Source organism: Genypterus blacodes, unplaced genomic scaffold (assembly GCF_046128005.1).
Source record: "Genypterus blacodes isolate CSIRO-AG114 ecotype Tasmania unplaced genomic scaffold, CSIRO-AGI_Gbla_v1 ptg000255l_1, whole genome shotgun sequence".
Classification (NCBI taxonomy): Eukaryota; Metazoa; Chordata; class Actinopteri; order Ophidiiformes; family Ophidiidae; genus Genypterus; species Genypterus blacodes.
In genome coordinates, this window is record NW_027467049.1 from 285,277 (window position 1) to 305,000 (window position 19,724).

The following is a 19,724-nucleotide window of genomic DNA, read 5'->3' on the forward strand; positions in this document are numbered from 1 at the left end:
GACTTTGCATGTGATATTGGGTTGAATAAACTTAACTTGGATTGGCTTGCGTTTCTTATAGTAAAGGGATAACTGCTGGACACGCCCACTCTGTCCTTATCTATATGTAGACACAAGATCCGTCTTAAGTTTCAATATTTAACTATGGCCGGCATGTCAGGCACAGGTGGTACAGACTATAGAAAACCCTGTCAGATGCATTTGCAGGTCACATTGTGATATTTTATGGATTAAACAGAGGCAGGACTGTGTAACTGACGTCCACAACAGCCATAATCAATGACAGAGACAAAAAGGTCACCACTCACAAAAACTTCAAACTTCGTCGCCAGGGCAACCACATGGTTCAGCTCTAATGATGGAGATGCTGAGGGGGGGGAAAGTGCTATTGAGAGTCACCTCTGGGGCCCTCTTTGATTCCAGTCGTTATCTGTGGTGCAGTGGAGTGAGCCGACGAGTCCACAGGGTGGATTCACCCACAGGAGGAAGAAACAATCAATACTTAGATCTGCAGGGTTAGAAGTCAAAATGATTAATCGACACTGGTTGTTTTATTGTCATAGATCTAAGTTTGACTCATTGAAGCTCTTATAAGTCCCATGTGTGAATTCTGTGGTAGAATAGATTTTCAGCTTTACCTGTAACAGATGATCAATAACCCGATCGACAGCTGTATCAGGACTACAGACTTTGTAGAGACAGAAATGAGTCCCAGCCAGCTTCATTCCTTCATCTGTCCAGTTGAATCACCCTCAGATGCTCAAAGTCAAATATTGGTTTCTGCCCGGTGACACCAGGAGTATTGATGAGTAACTCCAAGGAAAAGTGAGTAAAAAAAGAGATACTGCATCTAATTAAAAATATACTGTCACAAGTAAAATACGTGGACGTGTGGTGTGGACATGTTGCTTGAACATGTTTTGTGGACGTGTTGTGTGGACGTGTTGTGTAGACATGTCATGCGTCGTGTGCGCCGAACCGCAGCTGCGTCGGTTTATTCGTTGATTGTTATCAGACTGTGGTTTTAGTGCAGCAGTTCGCAGTGTAAATGCAAAACCGTAAATTCGCCACTGAAAGCCAGAAATCTCGCCACCTTGTCACGTAATCATTGAGTCGCTGCGGCTGATCAACAGTCCTATCGAGCTGCTGCAGATATCGTCAATTGTGGTCACCTTATGCAACTGGATGATAAAAGATATAATTATTGGCCTATAAAAGCGTTGGAGTACCATGACAAAGTGGTTCGTAAATCAAGATCGATTACATCACTAAACATAAGCACCGCCTACATTGAAAGGAGTGCGATGAACCTGATTAGGGCTTTAAATGGTTGAGGAATGGGCAATTCCCCGCGTTTATGAGCGTTCGGCCGACAAATGAACGTCGATTTCAAAAGGGAGCAAATCCCATCAGCCTCCTGACAACGTCTCAATAGCTCTAACAGCTGTTAAGAGCTAATCAATAAGCTGATTGGCAGCAGCGGCAGCCTGAAGGTTAGATTACGCCGGTTTATTGTCATTGCAAATGATTCTGTGGCAGCGAGGGTGAACTGGTCAAACGGAGCGAGATGTTCAGCTGCGTTTGGCTCTGATGGAACATAAATATTTGCTAGATGAACCTGTTTCTCTCTTCGTCAATGTGTGTAACATGATGATGGTCACAAATAAGGTCAACATGTGTTTAAAATAATAGCTAGATGTCATGTCTTATTACAGCAGCTACATTGGTCTGTGATGAGGTTTGTTTATGTGGCAGGATTGCGCTGCATTTAATCCCAAATATAAACCCAAACCGATGGAGCTTCAGTTACTCTGTCTCAGTTTCATCACCTGACGTTTTTGCCCACGCTGGCACTTTCTTTTAATACATTTACACCTGACATGATCCCACACACAGCTGCATCAGCACATTCACACACTTTCACACACGTTCACACCTGGGAGCTGCTCACTGAAGCCCGTCCATTGTCCCTCTGGCCTCTGGAGCGTGGAGGGTTAAGTGCTTTTCCTCTTGTTGGGGGAGCTGGGGAACGTTGGTGTTTACCTTCTCTGCTTATGGCCCCTTCTGCACCGAGGGGATACGAACTGTTGACCTTTCAGTCTCTGCTGCAAATGAGTCATATCTGTCTTATCAGTGTCCTGCAGGGAGCCTGTATCTCCACGTACGTTTGACACACACACCTGCTGCGGCCGCTGCAGTGTTTGCACGGAGACGCCATCAATGAATCAGTTTTCTGGAGACAACGTGACCCCATGAGGAAAGATCGACAAAATAGAACCTGATAAGCTCCCGGTCAGAGGTTTCTGAAAGCAAAACCAGTCTTTGTGAAATCTTTTGTTCGATTATGTCAAGAAGACCAAGTTTCAATTACTCCAAATGTATTTATTATTATTATTATTTTGAGGAAACAACTTTTGTTTTCTTGCGATCTCCAGAAAACGATTTTATCTTTGGAAAACAATAAAAACTCAAATATTTAGCGTGTCCTCTCTCTCCTCCTATAAGAAACAGAAATATAAATACAATTAATAAATCACTCCACTTTTATCCCCAGCGGCTCTTCTTCATGCTTTGTGTAATTCTCAAAATATGTAATGAAATGGAACGCGTCCATGTCTCCTGAAGATGTTTCACCCACATCTTGAGGAATAAATAATTGTGCCAGAATTCTAGTTCCTACAATTTCCAAGGAGTGAACATTTTGTCCCAACATGAAAGACTTTCTTCTTCCTCCTCCTCCTCCTCCTCCTCCTCCTCCTGCTGCTGCTGCTGCTTAGCCTCATCTCTCTCCTCCTTGTATCATCCCTTTAAACCGTACAACAACCTCCATAACTGCTGTGACAGAGGGGGGAGATGGGGGGGGGGGGGGGGGGGGGGGGGGGGAGAGAGAGAGAGAGAGAGAGAGAGAGAGAGAGAGAGAGAGAGAGAGAGAATTCCACCTCTTCATGCGTTTGGCGACGTCTCCAAGACAAGGATGCGAGGTGATTGATAACTGATTGTTGATCGATTGTATGGAATCAACCGGCACGAGGCGCGGGACGCAGCGGGGCTCCAGTGCGCAGTGGGAGCAGCAGCGTGGAGAGGGTTCGAGCAACTTCACCCATGCAGCAAAGCTTTACCCCGTGTCAAGTCACACAGCGTCGCCCAAGGAAAACCCGGAAACGAGGTGATTACTCCTTCAAAAGAAAAGCCCCCTTCTTGCCACATGCAGGTTTGGCAGGAGAGGTGACATCACTATCACTTACCATCACTTACCTGCATTTAACCTAATTGAGTCTTAATTCTACCTGCGGTTGTTGATTACTTGCAATTATTAAAAACTCTATCAGTACCTCTCAGTCCCTGCCCTTGAGCAACGCCTCCTCTCCATTTCCCCCCAGCTCGGCCCACACACTTAATTAGGCGAGTTCACTTGATCAATACTCGGTGCCTCCCACATTTGTATTGTCCAAACACACCTGATTGGACTATAATTAGGTGTAGGTAGAGCCGTGAGAGCGCCCGGGTATTTATGGATCGCAATTAAGAAGCATCTCAATGATCTCAGTGATTTATTTAGAGAAGCACAGTTCGATGTTCTCTCCCCTCTAAATTCATCCATTCTTTAATCTAATGATCCATCTGTTGCCGCGCACACACACTCAAGGAGCCTGTAACATGAGCACTGGGTGAGAAGAGGATTGTTAACATCAGTGTCATTTCTTGGCTCACGATTAGAGTCTGAGCCAAATCCTCAAATGTTCCACATTAGTTATGGAGGTGCAGAAGATCATAGTGCTGTGTTTTTGTAAGTAAATCTATAGAATTATACGTTTATACAGACACATATGGGCCCAAAAGTTCCTCCAAATATGGTATGGATGCAACTTTTCATCATCATCATCATCTGTCCCAACCTGTGTATCATCAAAGATCCTTTCACTTTGCAACTCCTAATATCACTTTGGCTGTTTGTGTCACCCGCAGAACTATTTTAGTGGACCAACTGACAGAAAACCCTTTACAATATCATGGAAAGATGTCATCAAGGCGTGAACTCTGACCTCTAGTACAGTTTGGTGATGATGTAATGTGCTAGAGGTTGAGGATCTCCTTCCTGCACCACACTTGGACACACACTGTCCTTCCCCTTAGTGATACTCCCCACGTTATTTGTCTTCGTGGTTGGACATTGCGTCACTGACCAGCGCGTGCGCACACGGAGTCTTATTTTGAAAAGCGTCAGCGGAAGTATTGCCAATTTGCCGTGTCAAAATCGTGTTGTGTCGGCTGCGCTGGATTAACTGTGCGGGAGAAGCGACCGGTGGCGACGGGAGCAGGAGCGAGTTCCGTGTGTGTGAGTGTGTGTGTGTGATAAAGAGAGAGAGAGAGAGAAAGAGAGAGACAGAGCAGCTTTACCCGGGACGATACCTTTATTCTATTCTGATCTATTCTGTTCCATTCTATTCCAGACTGCAGAGGAGAAGTGAGAGAGGGTGAGCGACGTGGAGAGAGAGAGAGAGAGAGAGAGAGAGAGAGAGAGAGAGAGAGAGCGAGGGAGAGAGAGAGAGAGAGAAGTGCAAAACGCTCCGAGCTCTCCAGAAAACCAGAGGAAAGATCTTTTTGGGGGATTTTTACGAGTTTTTCACCGTCAAACAAACCAAACGAACCCAACTGGAATAATTCGATGGAATAATTTGACTTTTCCGCTCGTTTTCCTGGCCTGGGATATTATTTCATGTAGTGGAATTCTTCCTATTTCACCTCCACAAGGGGACAGCGAGGAGAGAAGGAGAGATTAGATCAATCAAGGAGGGGTCGCTCCTGCACCTGAGTTCCCATCGGATGGGATTCTGCTCTCTGCCCGCGGATGGAGGGATGAAACCGGGGGGGAAAGACGGGGAGAGAGAGAGAGGAAGAGAGAGGAGGGAGGAGAGGAGGAGGATGTAGTCGTCGGGCGCTGTGAGAATGCAAAGCGGACGCACCCCTCTGGAAGACGGGATCGAACTATAAACCCCCCGGAACGGAATATTAGGGCCTGAAGGGATTCGACGCGTGTTTACACCGACGTGCTCACACTCGAGGCTCTATCTGCGTGTTTGAGGGGCTGGAACCTATCGGTGTGGAGTTACAAGTGCAAAGCCGCCGCTGTCGTTCCGATGATGGGATTCGGAGAGATGATCGCTGCCTGACGCGCGGCGGAGGATCGGGAACAACCGGAAAACAGGTAAAGTTTCAACTCTCCTATTAACCAACTGCTCGGTATGTTCCGTCCCGCCCGCCGCGTCTCCTCGCCCCCTCTCCTTCTCTCCTTCTCCCTCCTGTCTCTTGTGTTTGTCTCCTCTTCTTTGTGTGAGCGCAGTTATTTGTGGGGTTCTATGAATAGACGCGGTTAGATGCTGGAACGGGCCGAGAGGCGCCGCGGATTGATGCGGATTCAGAGAGAGCGAGTGGAGGGGGGGCGGGGGGGAGAGAGAGAGAGAGAGTTGGGGGGGGGGGCAGAGTTCGGTCCATGCCAGCAAGGTCACCAACGAGCCCGATACCGGCTTCATAACTTAGACAGAGAGACTGTGTGTGTGTGTGTGTGTGTGTGTGTGTGTGTGTGTGTGTGTGTGTGTGTGTGTGTGTGTGTGTGTTTCCGTGGAACCAGACGCAGCCTGCATGTCAGCAGCGTCTCGTGCAGTTTGCGCCAAGCTGCGGGCCGTTTGGTGCGTCTGAGACCCGCCACAGAGAAGAGGAAGAGGAACTGACTGGTGAAGCTGCGTGTGTGAGAAAGAGAGAGGGGGAGAGAGAGAGAGAGTGTGACTGTCTTTAACATCCTCACATCACAGACGTATGTGCTTCTGGATCATTGTCATGCTGGTGTGTAGACCTGAAGAATTCTGATGAATTCATACACACGCACACGCACACACACACACACACACACACACACACACACACACACACACACACACACACACTTTTTCGTCTGTATTGTGCACCACATCCTGCACCTGCAGTGTACCTAAAAGAGAGAATGCTCCTCTTTCTAACCGAGTGCGCCCTGAGTGTGTGCGTGTGTGTCTGTGTCTGTGCGTGTGAGAGAGCGGCCCAGCATGGATGACACGAGCTTGATGTTGATGATGATGAGCGTGAGGATGATGATGATGATGGCGCTCTCACATTCTCATCTGGGCGTGTGATCCAGAGAGACTGTGCATGCGTTAATTGGCCTGTAGGTCCACACAAGTACACAAGTCTCTCTCTCTCTCTCTCTCTCTCTCTCTCTCTCTCTCTCTCTCTCCCTCTCTCTCTCTCTCTGTCTCTCTCTCTCTCTCTCTCTGTCTCTCTGTCTCTCTCTCTAGATCTCTATCTCTATACCTTCTCTCGCTATCTCCCTACCCTCCCTCCCTCTCTGTCTCTCATTCTCTGCCTCTCTTTCTCTCTCTCTCTCTCTCTCTCTCTCTCTCTCTCTCTCTCTCTCTCTCTCTCTCTCTCTCTCTCTCTCTGTCTCTCTCTCTCTCTCTCTCTCTCTGTCTCTCTCTCTCTCTCTCTCTCTCTCTCTCTCTCTCTCTCTCTCTCTCTCTGTCTCTCTCTCTCTCTCTCTCTCTCTGTCTCTCTGTCTCTCTCTCTAGATCTCTATCTCTATACCTTCTCTCGCCATCTCCCTACCCTCCCTCCCTCTCTGTCTCTCATTCTCTGCCTCTCTTTCTCTCTCTCTCTCTCTCTCTCTCTCTCTCTCTCTCTCTGTGTGTGTGTGTGTGTGTGTGTGTGTGTGTGTGTCGTGCGTGCGTGCGTGCGTGTGCGCGCGTGTGTGTGTGTGGACGCTGCCTTGTCCTGATATATGATATTGTATATGTGACACCAGAGGAACTGGACGGAGCTCAGTTGCAATGCAATCCAACGCCGCTCTAATTGTAAACCTGCCGTTGCCTCCGGTTTCATCTTCTGCACACTGATGATGAATGAATGTATGGCAAACATCAACCTGTGACACTCTGCTGGTTTGTTTGTGAAACTAAAAGACACAGAAATCTATGAGCTGAAGTGCCGGCTGAGCTGTTGTGGCTCGCTGTGTGCAGTTTGTCTCCACGGGGATCATTAAACTATCAGCTCACTTTATATACATTTCTCAATATTCAGTGGCCTGGAGCCCTTCAGAAAATAAACCTATTGATTTTCAGTTTGATTCCGTTGCATTTGTGAGACTTAATGTTTGTGTCCCGGCTCCAGGAGCGTAGAGCATTTGGATCTTTATCGCAATAAATGGTTCCATTTAGCAAAATTACCTTTTACTCAAGAGATTTGTGTCAATCCATTTTATTCTAACTCACAGTGCTGCATGGGAGAAAATCCAATACACAATCAATACAAACCAAACTGCTCTCACATTGGCGCCCAAACTGAGCCTTTTTTTTGAGAGTTATTGTGATTCTGTTTGCCTCACTTCTGCTGTGGGATTGGATTTGCAGCCGTTTGTGTATCTGCAGTATATAGTTGGATGTATATAGTATATGGTCACATTATAGCTTCCACTGATGGATCAGGGGCGATGGATCGGCTGCTCATCTGTGTGCTCCTGACCTGTGAGTGAACACGGAGGCTCAGGTAACACACACACACACACATGTGGGTAAAGCACAGGGAGAGTAAAGTGATGTTCAGGCCAGTTTAGTTACATTAAGCTTCGTATTCACATCTTTAAAGAGTCACTGACTGATTTGAGCTTGAGATTGTTTGACTTGGATAACGTCCACTGTTGCCGCTGACGTCTGTGTGCCTGCTGCTTGCTTGTGAATGAAACAAAGGCCTGATTGCTCTCTATTGATTCCAGATGTCCCCCCCCTAACAAACGCATGGACCACAGGATGCATCGGCCATTATCAGGCTGTTTGTACAGGCGGGCAGGGCGGTTATGAGTCTTTTGTTCTTCGTAGAGGCACAGGCAGGGTTTATTAGCCCGGACACCCCTCTGTCTCTCTTCCTTTCATGCCCTCTGTTTATCGCTCTGTAACCCCTCCTGCTCAGCTCTCTGACAGAGCTCTGCAGAGTGGGTGGTGGAGCTCTAATTCAATTTATTCTGCTGCTCAGAGACAGACGGAGCGAGAGAGAGACAGAGAGAGACAGAGAGAGAGTGAGAGTGAGGGAGAGCAAGGGGGTTGAGAGATAGCGAGGCAGAGAGAAAGGGATGTGACCACAGATGTTAGGGAACATTGCCTATTAGCAGTGGAGAGGGAGGCCTGATAGGAAGCTGGCATGGCGCTGTCACATCTGGATGGATTCGTCAGTGTTTTGTTTGCGCGCCTGTGTGGACATTAAAGCTGAGAGCCACAGGTCACTGACACACACACACACACACACACACACACACACACACGTCTATCCATCTGAGACCCGGGCCTCCGTTTGAAAACAACTGCAGATTAGAGGCCGGTGAGGGAAGTCGGGCCTTTGGCAAGTCAGAGACTTTTCCTCAGGAGTTGGTGGAGGTAAAAACAGAGGAACTGACTCAAGATGGGAATCCAGTGGGGTGCTCATGTTGCCTTGTGTCTGCTGTATGTGACGAGTATGTGAGAAACAATAATAAATGTTGTGTGATGTGTGTGTGTGTGTGTGTAATGGTTGTGTTGTGTATTGCAGCTTGTCTTCTTTCTTTCTCACATACACACACACCTACTGCTTCAAAAATACTTATGATGCTCCTGACACTGGATCCTGTGGGGAGGATGCACAGTGTGTGTGTGTGTGTGTGTGTGTGTGTGTGTGTGTGTGTGTGTGTGTGTGTGTGTGTGTGTGTGTGTGTGAGCGTGTGTGTGCGTGTGTGTGTGTGTGTGTGTGTGTGTGTGTGTGTGTGTGTGTGTGAGCGTGTGTGTGTGTGTGTGTGTGTGTGTGTGTGTGTGTGTGTGTGAGAGAGAGCGTGGGGGGTAACTGACATGACAGATGTGAGACACGTTGGGCGATAATGAGCTGTGTTCATGACGGATAAATGTGGGCGAATGTGACACAGTACAGACAGACTTCTGGCTCAGAGCCCACAAACCCACCCTACCAGCCTGTCTGTCTGTCCGCCTGTCTGTCTGTCTGTCTGCCTGTATGTCTGTCTGCGAGTTGTCCATCTGTCGGTGTATCTGTGTCGGCTCATTTTTACAAAATTTAAATAAGCTTAGGCTGCATAAATAGAAAACATGGGGAGATGTGGTCACACTAAAGTGGATTATATAGGCAGCTACAGGGGTCAAAGGTGAGGACAGAACTAAAGGGACCTACAGCTGGAGTGAGGCCCACTAAGCTACACCGTATGAATGCATGTAGTATATAGATAACAAATCCACAAGTTTAGATATTCTGATTCCTTTATTGGTAAATAAATAAACTGAACTGAACTTCCTTCCCTCAACACAATGCAAGTTCCATACGTTCCCAGCTGCAGCCCAGGCCTTGGATGAGCGTAAGTAACCTACACAGGGCTGAAAAACCTGACATTTATGTCAACCTGCAGATTATCCGTCACATAAAGCGGAGACAAACCTGTGCCTGACGTATTTACAGCTCAGATCACAGCTGTGTGTCGACATGTTACACCCACTGAACATGTGAGCAGTTTCACTATAATCATAAGAGCAGATGAGTTTGACAGAACATATATCTATACAGTGGATATATTAGGCATGTGTGGCATCAGTGGGCGTGTCTGCAGAATAACTATAGAGGCGTTCTCACATTGACTTTGCGTGACTCATGGCTCTGTGTCAGCTGGTGTTTACATCAGAGCATACGCGGCCCAGAGTTTATCTGTGTCAGGCTTAACGTCACTGCCAACAGATTCTGGAGCAGCAGGTGTGTGAGGAAGATCAGGCCCTCTGTCGTATGTATAGATTTATCCTATAGCACACAAATGGTTCTGGCCAATACATTTGTATTCAATCCCACAGCATCTTCAAGTAGACATCGAGCTTTTGACATTTTGAAACTCAGGTCTTATATGAATATCAGACGGGGCCGTGAACATTACAAAGAGCTTTCAAAGTCTTGCAGGCCTTCTATACATCATGAGCTGTAGGTTAGCACTTATGCTTTCTCGTGTCAGCTGACCGTCTGCTGAGCTGCTGTAATTCTAGAAGCCTTCATGCCTCTTCTTCTGTTAGCAAAGCAGGCTGACACTGTGTGTTTGTGTGTGTGTGGTCTTTTCTGTCTAAGCCGCATGTGAATGTTGTGCCGACTCGACATGTCACATGTCACAGAATGCTGAATGCAGCCATTATTGTTTACATCTGTCCTTTACATTCCTTGATGAGAACAATCTGATGTGTGTGTGTGTGTATGCTTGTGTGTTTGTCTCCCCATGGGAAATACTTCCACAGGTGCTGACCATATATTAGATATATTAAATTAAAGTCTTCAGCCAAAATCATTATTCTGCATTCATTAAATGCAATGTAAACATTCCCATGCAGCGTCTGGACAGAGCAACACACACACACACACACACACACACACACATACACATACATACACCTGCTGAAAATCAACTTTAATGCTCCTGTGGGGGAAATTGGCTGGGTGCAGAGAGAAGCGCATAGATAAGGATAGCACACACACACACACAAACACACACACACACACACACACACACACACACACACACACACACACACACACACACACACAAACACACACACACACACACACAGACACACACACACACACACACACACACACACACACACACACACACACACACACACATACACACACTGTGGTGCAGGTAACACACACAATTACACCATACACCAAGAGAAAAGAACACACCAGAGCACCGTTATGACTGATATATGGATGCTCATGAACATGCAATACATATTTAAACACACAGTGTAAGATCAGTACATATGCTTCAGCAGTAATGGCAGAAGTACATACAGTGAGTGATGCCCGGCTTCATGTACACACAGTTTGTCCTGCATCACGGATAGCTCACCAATTTTACCTCACTTTGTCAGGATGATGTACAGCTCTGAGTTCTGTGCAGTAAAGAGACCTCGCGCCTCTGACAGCTCCGCGTACTCGGTTAGTCAGCACCACGGACAGCTCTACGTGCAAGCTGCCCGTGTTTGTGGGCAAGTCAGGACCACGGACAGCTCTACGTGCAAGCTGCCCGTGTTTGTGGGCAAGTCAGGACCACGGACAGCTCCACGCACAGGCAGCTTCTATCGTAAAGCGTTTCAGCACCACGGGCAGCTATACGTGCAGCGCTGTCTGTGGTGCATTTACAGCACCACGGACAGCTCTAACTATATGCGTCACATCGTTGTAAAGCGTTTCAGGACCACGGACAGCTCTACATACGTGCAACGCGTGTTTGTGGAGCGTTTCAGCACCCCGGATAGTCTGATCCACTGTCAGCTCTCAGTACCGTGCGCTTGTCATATGTTAGTCACTGTGTTAATGCATCATTACATCGTAGAATCCCGGGCCCGGCCTGATGTGTTGATGTCATCATGAAGACTAGATGTTTTCCCAGTTCTGTAATCAATTCTGCGCAGTGTGGATGCATCATTCTTAAAGGGAATGACAACTTACTGGAGCAATGGAAAGGTTAAATGAATGATTCACTCTGTAACTTCCTCCACATTGCTCAGGAACCAAATGTTTCAAATGTTATAATTCCTTTGTCTTCCTGTCTTCTTGTATTCAGACTTCTGCTGTATTCAAACTGCTTGCGGTTCTCCAGGTGTGTGTCGTGGCACCGGTGAAATGAGCAGCTGTGGTATCGACGGGCCGTGATCAGGTTAGAGCTAGATTCCTCTGTGTGAGACACAAGAGGTTTCACTGGTGTCACAGTGACATGCAGAGTCAGTTTGTCGCCTCTTGGTGAGGGCAGTGGAGACGGTTGAATTCCAGCTCTCAGATGGCTCTAATTGCTTCTGTGCGATGATCTCATCAGCAGGATGGCGAAGGTCATCGGCGGTCAGCGTTGCACAGCGTTTCTCTGAGTTTAATTAAAGAAGCTCGCGATCGGAAAAGTCAGAGATCAGTCTTGCCCGTGACAACAGTAGCTGTATTTAGCCTAACTTGTTAGCGCGTGCCATCTGTTCACACACACACAGATTAACGTCACACAGCAGGCGCGAGCTTTGGCTTCACTTTGTGCTCAGGCCTCCATCTTTAGTGGTCAAATGAGGCAAAAAATCACTCTGGTGCTGCATGAGTTTTGTCTCCTAATAAGGAGGTTTTTCCATTTCGATGTGCAATTTTTCAAAAAGTAAATTGGTCTCGGTTGCAGCAAAACATCAGCAATGCTCTGCCCAATTATGAATAGCTAGTCGTCGTCTGCTCGTTGTTTAAGAGACAGAAATAGAAACGAGAAGAGAGGAGATTTGGTTTTATCGGTGTTTTCCATTTTTGATGTAATAAAGTTCATTCGTACTGACAATTGTAGTGATGAACCTTTTAAGTGTGTTTCTCTTTAAGTAAACCTATAGTTTGTTGTTTAGTACATATGAAGGAGTGATGTCACCGCTTGCTTTCATGTAGCATTGTTAGCAGTGGTGGTTTCTTCTTCTCTCCTTTAGCTCCGTCATCCCCTTTAACGTCACTTCACGGCTTTGACGGGTGAAGGTTTCCACCATCTGCTTCACAAGCTGGAATATCTTCCAAATCACCGCATCCCACTTAGCTTTAACATCAAAGCCTATAAATAGCTCCCGCCTCACCCCGGCTGCTGGCTGTTCACTCCAAAGAAATCACATTTATTTATTAATTTGATTTAGTTCTGCTCGGAGGATCCTGAGCTCACCAGGCCTCCGATGTTCTCACACACTCACATATTGATGGATGGACATTGGATGACCGATCAGGATCTGACCTCAGTGTGACACAGCTGAATTTAGGAAATTTAGATGAGAAGGAGCTCGTTTGACTAAACTGACTGGTTGACCTTTGACCCCTGGGTTCAGAGTATCTCAGGCTGTAGGTTTGCGGTGTTTGTTTGCGCTGTGATGTTTGTTTGTTTGCTTGTTGTGCTTTAAAGCTTTCAGGCAAATCCAACTTTCCTGTTATGAGAAATCAGCTGAAACAATTAGAGCTGCTAAAAGTAATAATGTTGTTTAAACTGACCCTGTGAGCAAATCAAAGTGTTTAACATTAACTGTATTTTTATCATGATGCAATTAAATAATGCCATGGCAACTATTTGCACATTTTCAATTACCAGAGTGGCCATCTGGGTGAAGATAAAAGTAATTCAATAAACTAAACTCTTTATTCTTTCCTACTTAAACTCTCTCTCTCTCTCTCTCTCTCTCTCTCTCTCTCTCTCTCTGCCTGCCTCTCTTTCTTTTTCTCTTTCTCTCTCTCCCTCTCCCTCTCCATCTCCCTCTCCCTCTCCCTCCCTCCATACCCTAAGGGGCTGTTTGTCCCTGATAATGAGCTGTCATTTTGACAGTTAGGATGGTTTGATCTCTCTGCCACCCCGCTGATTCTCTCTCTCTCTCTCTCTCTCTCTCCCACACACACACTCACGTACAAACTCACGTGCGCACATGTGCCGCAGCGACAGCAGGCGCACACACACTCCACAGGACACAACAGAAACAAACAGAACGAGGCTTTAACCATCATCCTCTCCTATCTGCTGTCACATGATATTTAAACAAAGCTCATCTCCCCAAATCCTCTGCAAACATAAAACCAAACGCTCAGATTTTGGTGTGAATTTAACTTTTTTACACTTGCAAACTTGAAGGAAATGGAATTTAAAAGTGACAAAATGTCACTCAGAGTCACTTGATGTCATCTCTCCTCTCATCAGTGACAAACTAAAGCAAACGATGGTTCTTTTCGGGAGCGGTTGAGTCGTGTAGAGTCACTCGTCATATCTCCTTTTATTTTACTGTACATTTGATGAAGCAGCTGCTGCTATATGTGCTTCACGGCAGTTGTAAATAGTTTACAGCGTCTTTATTCAGGAGCTTTTTTAAGGACGCACATCCTTCCGTGTGTTTCCCTGAGTATATGATCATATCAATCTGCTCTCATCCATATGCTGCCGCTCAGGCCACATCTCCATTGTGGTGATCATTGTGTATCAGCTGTGTGTTTCCCACAGAAGATGACAGATCTCTTTCTAAATAGGCGTACTGGCCCTTTAAGGCTGTTATCATGATACACTATCTGCTTATCCTACAGTGTCTGCGTGTGCTGCGGGTCGCCGGGCGGAAATGCAATGATTAATGGACAAGAATCGGAGAGAGGTGGAGTGTGTGTGCATAACACACTCATATACACTCCGAACACCGCACACACGTTAAAGTCCAGACACAAAGTAAAACTTAAATGCTCAGCTGCTTTTTGTGCAGCGAGCGGGAAGATAAAAGGATGCACAGCTGCCCTCTGGGAGCTCAGCATGACTCAGCCCTTTACTGACGGCATGCAGTGACTCAGCACATTTACTGTACAACCAACGGACGGGGCGCTGAGACAACACACTCATATCTACACTGCAGACACACACAGGAAGTATTTCAATGAGGCGTCAACTTTATTTTGATAGGTCGTGCCAGCTGTTGGCTAAATGTGAAGTATTTTCTGCTTCCTTTGGTACTTTGATACTTTTGACTCTCTGGCCAGACGAGAACACGCCTCTGACATGTTGAGCACCAGGATGATGAATAATCTAAACTAATCTACAGCATAAACTGGAGCAATATGGGCTGGGGGAGGGATCCTGTTTGTGTGTGTGTGTGTGTGTGTGTGTGTGTGTGTGTGTGTGTGTGTGTGTGTGTGTGTGTTTGTGTGTGGGCTCCATCTCAGGTGTTGATGAGCTCCCAGTATAATCCTACAGCTGAACACAAGCACAGCTGGGCGTGTGAGGGTGTGAGTGTCTATGCATAAACGGCCTTGTAGGATGTGTCATATGTAACATGTTAACAAGCACAGATCCACCACCACCCTCACACACACACACACACAAGCTCGTTAGTGAGGCTTTGGCTCAGAGGAAAATATTAACTGTGCTTACCTGTAGCTGTTGTTTGTGTGTGTGTGTGTGTGTGTGTGTGTGTGTGTGTGTGTGTGTGTGTTAATTTAAAAGTAAGTGAAATTCTATAGTCTTTTTAGTTTCTGTATAGTTTCCATTAATAATTAGATATTCAGTTGAACAGTGACGTTTTTATGTTTGAAAGAATGAAAATCCTTGATGTTTCTCCCCAAATAGCAACACTGCAGTTTGTCAGGTCGACTTCCTGCTGCGTTTTCTTCTTGTCCTGGTTTTGCCTCTGCTGCAGTCAGACTCAGCACAGTGCTTCCTGCTCTACAGGATGTGCAACCTCCACACAGGAAGGACTGACGGGGATTTGCACCTGCTACCTTCCTGCTGGGAGGCAGCGGTGCTCAGACACGCTGTAGTTCATGTTTACCACCCCTGTTCTGACAACAAGGCGGGTCAGTCCAGGTGTCTGCAGCCCATCAACAATAAAGCCCAGGTAGACTCATACTTCAGGCTCATTTATGTACACTGAAGCAGCTACATTCATGCAAACCCAGAATGAAGCAGCACATTTCTGCATCACATGACAGCGACTGACCAATCACGTCCCTGGAATCAGACCACAGACGGGAAAACAATAACAACAAAAATAATAGGATAGAATAACTGCTTTATTTATTTGATCTGGACCAAACTGCAGATCAATAGTTTGTCATTTGGTAAACAGAGCAGATTTGGTGTTCTATGTTTAGTCGACATCAAAATCAACAAATAAAATAAAATAAATAACTTTATAAGGTAAGATAAGATAAGGTAAATGAGGGATGTGATCCTAACATCAATCAAATATAGAAGTGATGCTGGAATTAATCTTCTAAGTCTCACAGACGACTGAATGAAGTATAACATAACATAATCTACTCCCTACATCTGTACTCTACTTTAATCTCACTATGTCTATCAGACATACTGACTGTAATCTGGCAGTAATCTGGCCTCAGTTCTGCTCGACCACCGCCACCGAAACACGTAGAGAATCTGTGCCAGCGCTTTGTTTACCCTGATAGTTTTCTTCTTCTCTTGATGGTCGTTTATCTTAACCCAAGAGACAAAACCTAAACCGAACCTGAACGAGGCTAAACCCAAACGTTTTTTCAGAATCTTAGAAAAGAAGACATCACTTCTTCTTTTGGCTTCTTCCTTTGCAGGTTGTGTGTGTGTGTGTGTGTGTATGTGTGTGTATGTGTGTGTGTCTGTGTGTGTGTGATCATTATGTCGTGATCTGAAGCCATCTGGGTTGGTGTGAAGCCTTCTGAATATTCATGAGCAGGTCTCACTGTTATGAATATTCATGTTGCCTGGCAGGACGCGGACGATAGGCGTGGCTGCAATTCCGATCATCAGAAGAAGAAGAAGAGTCGACTGCAGCGTCTGTGTGCTGGACGAAAACAATCTGACCCCCTGCTGTGTTTTGTGTGTGTGGATTATTCCCACTGGCATGAGTTTACGTTAAGTATTCAGTAGTAGTTTACCCAGAATTCCTTGGGTCTGTTTGCATCCATTCATAAAGGCCACGCCCATTTGAGCCTAACGACATTATCACTCAAAAGCTTGTTGGCTTGTCCGTGTGTGTGTGGGCGTGGTTACATCTCCTCACTGTTGCAATTGTCGGCCTTGGCTGAGGCCTCTGTAGTTCTGTTTACTTCAGTCGCAACAAGATGGCTGCAGCCGACGCTCTCACACTAATTGTGGAGTGAAACGATGAAAAGGAACCAAAATCACTCAGGAGGTTTATTCAACAGTTAATTTACGTTTTGGCAGGTCAGAGTTAATATTGGTGGAGTTGGTTGTGGCGAGTGGCGGCACACTAACGGACGCTAGGTTCACTTTGCTCGCCGGCGTCTTTCCTTCTGGTATCTTCTGGGCTGAATGCGAGCTGATCAAAGCAGCTGAGGCGCCTACGGCTTTGATGTTTTGACTGTGGAGGCTTCATTCTTTGGCTCTGTTCCTCTGTAACAGCCTCCATGTTACACAAACACAGAGTCATGACTGCAGACTGTCTGTGTGTGTCTCTGTGTGTGTGTGTGTGTGTGTGTATGTCTGTCTGTATGTGTCTGTCTGTGTGTGCGTGTGTGTGTGTGTGTGTGTGTGTGTTTGTGTCTGCTGTTTACTGACTCCTCTCAGGCCACAACCACAAAATCTTTATTTACTGGAAGTTGCCTCAACCACAAAATTCACAGCAACTCTTTCTCAGCTCAGCTCCCTGAGTCTCTCTCTCTCTCTCTCTCTCTCTCTCTCTCTCTCTCTCTCCAACAGACACACACACACACACACACACACACACACAAACAAACACACACACACTAGTTCACGTCCATCTCTAATGGTTGCGTGTTGAAATCTCCCGATGGCGTGAAGCCTCCAACGACTAAATTGTGGGAGACAGTTTGCTCCTTCAAACAAACTCTGTCTCTCTCTCTCTCTCTCTCTCTCTCCCTCTCTCTCTCTCTCTCTCTCTCTCTCTCTCTCTCTCTCTCTCTCCCTCTCTCTCCCTCTCTCTCTCTCTCTCTCTCTCGCTCCCCCTCTCCCTCTCTCTGAGGCTGATGGGGTGTGTTATTGTTGTTCTGGAGTGTGTGAGAGGAGGCGATGCGTTTGTATGCAGCGTTGAGGCTTTTTGCAAGTGCAAACGCATCATCTTCAATAATTCACACGCAGCATTGTTTCCCATCTTAACACTGAATACTGATAAAGAGGAGAGATGCTTGCTTTGCTGCCGCACATACACAAATAAACACACACACACACACACGCACACACAGCCGCTGGAGCAGCATAGAGAATGTGTGTGTAGCGTATATACAGAGTATAAGTACATTAAGTCTGCACACGTACACCTACACAGAGCGCCTGATGCAGAAAATAGTTTCTTGTAGAATGTGGCCGAGTTCAAGTGCCGATGTGACTGCGTGTGTGTGTGTGTGTGAGTGTGTGTGAGTGTCTCGTACAATGGAATAGGGAGCAGTATAATAGAGGAAGGAGGAATCTGAAATGAGTGTAACTTTATTCAACAACATACACACAAACTACACAACAACACAAACACACAGACACAGACATACACACACACACACACACACACTCGCTCACAAACTATCTGGAGTGCTTAAAGAGAAAACAGCAGAGAGAGAACAAAGAGCCTCCTTGAAGAACAGACATGAATTATTCACTGGGCCAGATAAGAGCCGATAGAGAGAGGGATGGACGAGAGACACTGATGGAGAGAGGGAGAGAGAGAGAGAGAGAGTGATGGAGGGAGAGAGAGAGAGAGAGAGACAGACAGGTGGATTGACAGGGACTGTGGGGCATTACAGTGTATTAGCACTAACGTTCAATGAGACTCTGAGAGTTCTCGGGAGATTTGAGATAAAAGAACATCACACCGCCATCAATCAGTGAACCACGGCTAAAACTCCACGGGGTGCATGAAGACACACACACACACACACACACACACACACACACAGCGACTTATCTACGTAATCCCAGGCGCTCCGGGGGCCCCCTCCTTCTTCTTCGTTGGTGGAGTGTTTTTGACTCCTAATCCAGCAGCAGATTAGCTGCAGCGCCGCCGCTGCGTAACAATCAGCTCCAGATACAAACACTCCCTCTGAACTCCACTGTACTGCAGTAACGCCACTGTACTGCAGTAAAGCCACTGTACCGCAGCTGACGGCCCAAATAAGCTTCATGAATCTGAACATGAGGTCATATTTCCTTCACACAGCCTTATGGGGGTCAGGGTTTTGGGGGTGGCAGTGTTCAGTGGCTCAGTGTACCTGAACCGGACGGTAGCGGGTTCAAGTCCCCCCCCCTGTGGACTGGCAGCCAAAGAGTTGACACTGCCGAGGTGCCCTTGAGCAAGGCACCGAACCCCAACCTGCTCCACGGGCGCTGGCTGACTGATCTATTGAGTATTGATTGATGTGACTCAGTAGATTGCATCCAGACCGCCAAGCTGAAGCAGTACTCTAAGTTCTTCATGAGCGGTGTGGTGGTGGTGGTGCAGCACTTTGGATGTTGGAGTTTCCTCCTTTATTCCAGTGTGCAGACGAGAGTGAGAGACAGAAACACGAAGTGAAATACAGAGGAACTAAATACTGAAGCCACTGCAGAGCCAGATTGGATTTCATCATTTATTCAATAAGTCCGGGAGAACGATAGAGACAGAGCCAGGGAGGTAGAGAGAGAGAGAGAGAGAGAGAGAGAGAGAGAGAGAGAGAGAGAGAGAGAGGGAGGGAGAGAGAGGCAGCCAGGGAGGTAGACAGAGAGAAAGGAGAGAGAGAGAGAGAGGGAGAGAGAGCCAGGGGAAAGAAGAGAGAGAGGGAGAGAGAGCCAGGTAGGTAGAGAGAGAGAGAGACAGAGAGAGAGAGAGAAAAGGACCTAAGAGGCTTTAAAGACCCTGTAAGAGGTTTAATATCAGGTTTCTTAATCTTTCCTCCTCCATCAGATCCTCAGCTGGCGGCTCACAGACCCACAGTGAAGCTAACTCACGTCCTGTCGTCGCCGCTTAAACTCCTCCTCCTTTGTGTTCACGTTGGAGGAGGCAACACTGAAACTCAGGACGAGTGGAGTCACAGAAACAGGGCTCAGATACGTTTACACCCCTGGGACCCAAACCAAAGGAGCCTGACTGAACGTTTTAACGCCTTTGTGGCATTGAAAGCCTCTAGAAACAGGTTGAGCTCCTTCAGACAGGAGGATGAGTCAGCATGCTATG

At 46.7% G+C, this 19,724-nt stretch overlaps 1 protein-coding gene across 2 annotated transcripts in view; it reads left to right on the forward strand.

The window, feature by feature from the left end:
- The first annotated feature begins 4,263 nt into the window (after positions 1 to 4,263).
- lrfn5a (leucine rich repeat and fibronectin type III domain containing 5a) overlaps positions 4,264 to 19,724 on the forward strand; it is a 65,502-nt gene continuing 50,041 nt past the window's right edge. The window contains exons 1-2 of one of the 2 annotated variants that reach the window (XM_076171504.1): positions 4,264 to 4,336; positions 4,452 to 5,206. The gene's annotated coding sequence lies outside the window, so the exon portion shown is untranslated. Of the gene's footprint in view, positions 5,207 to 19,724 lie in introns of both variants that reach the window. The other variant, XM_076171503.1, reaches the window with a different exon arrangement.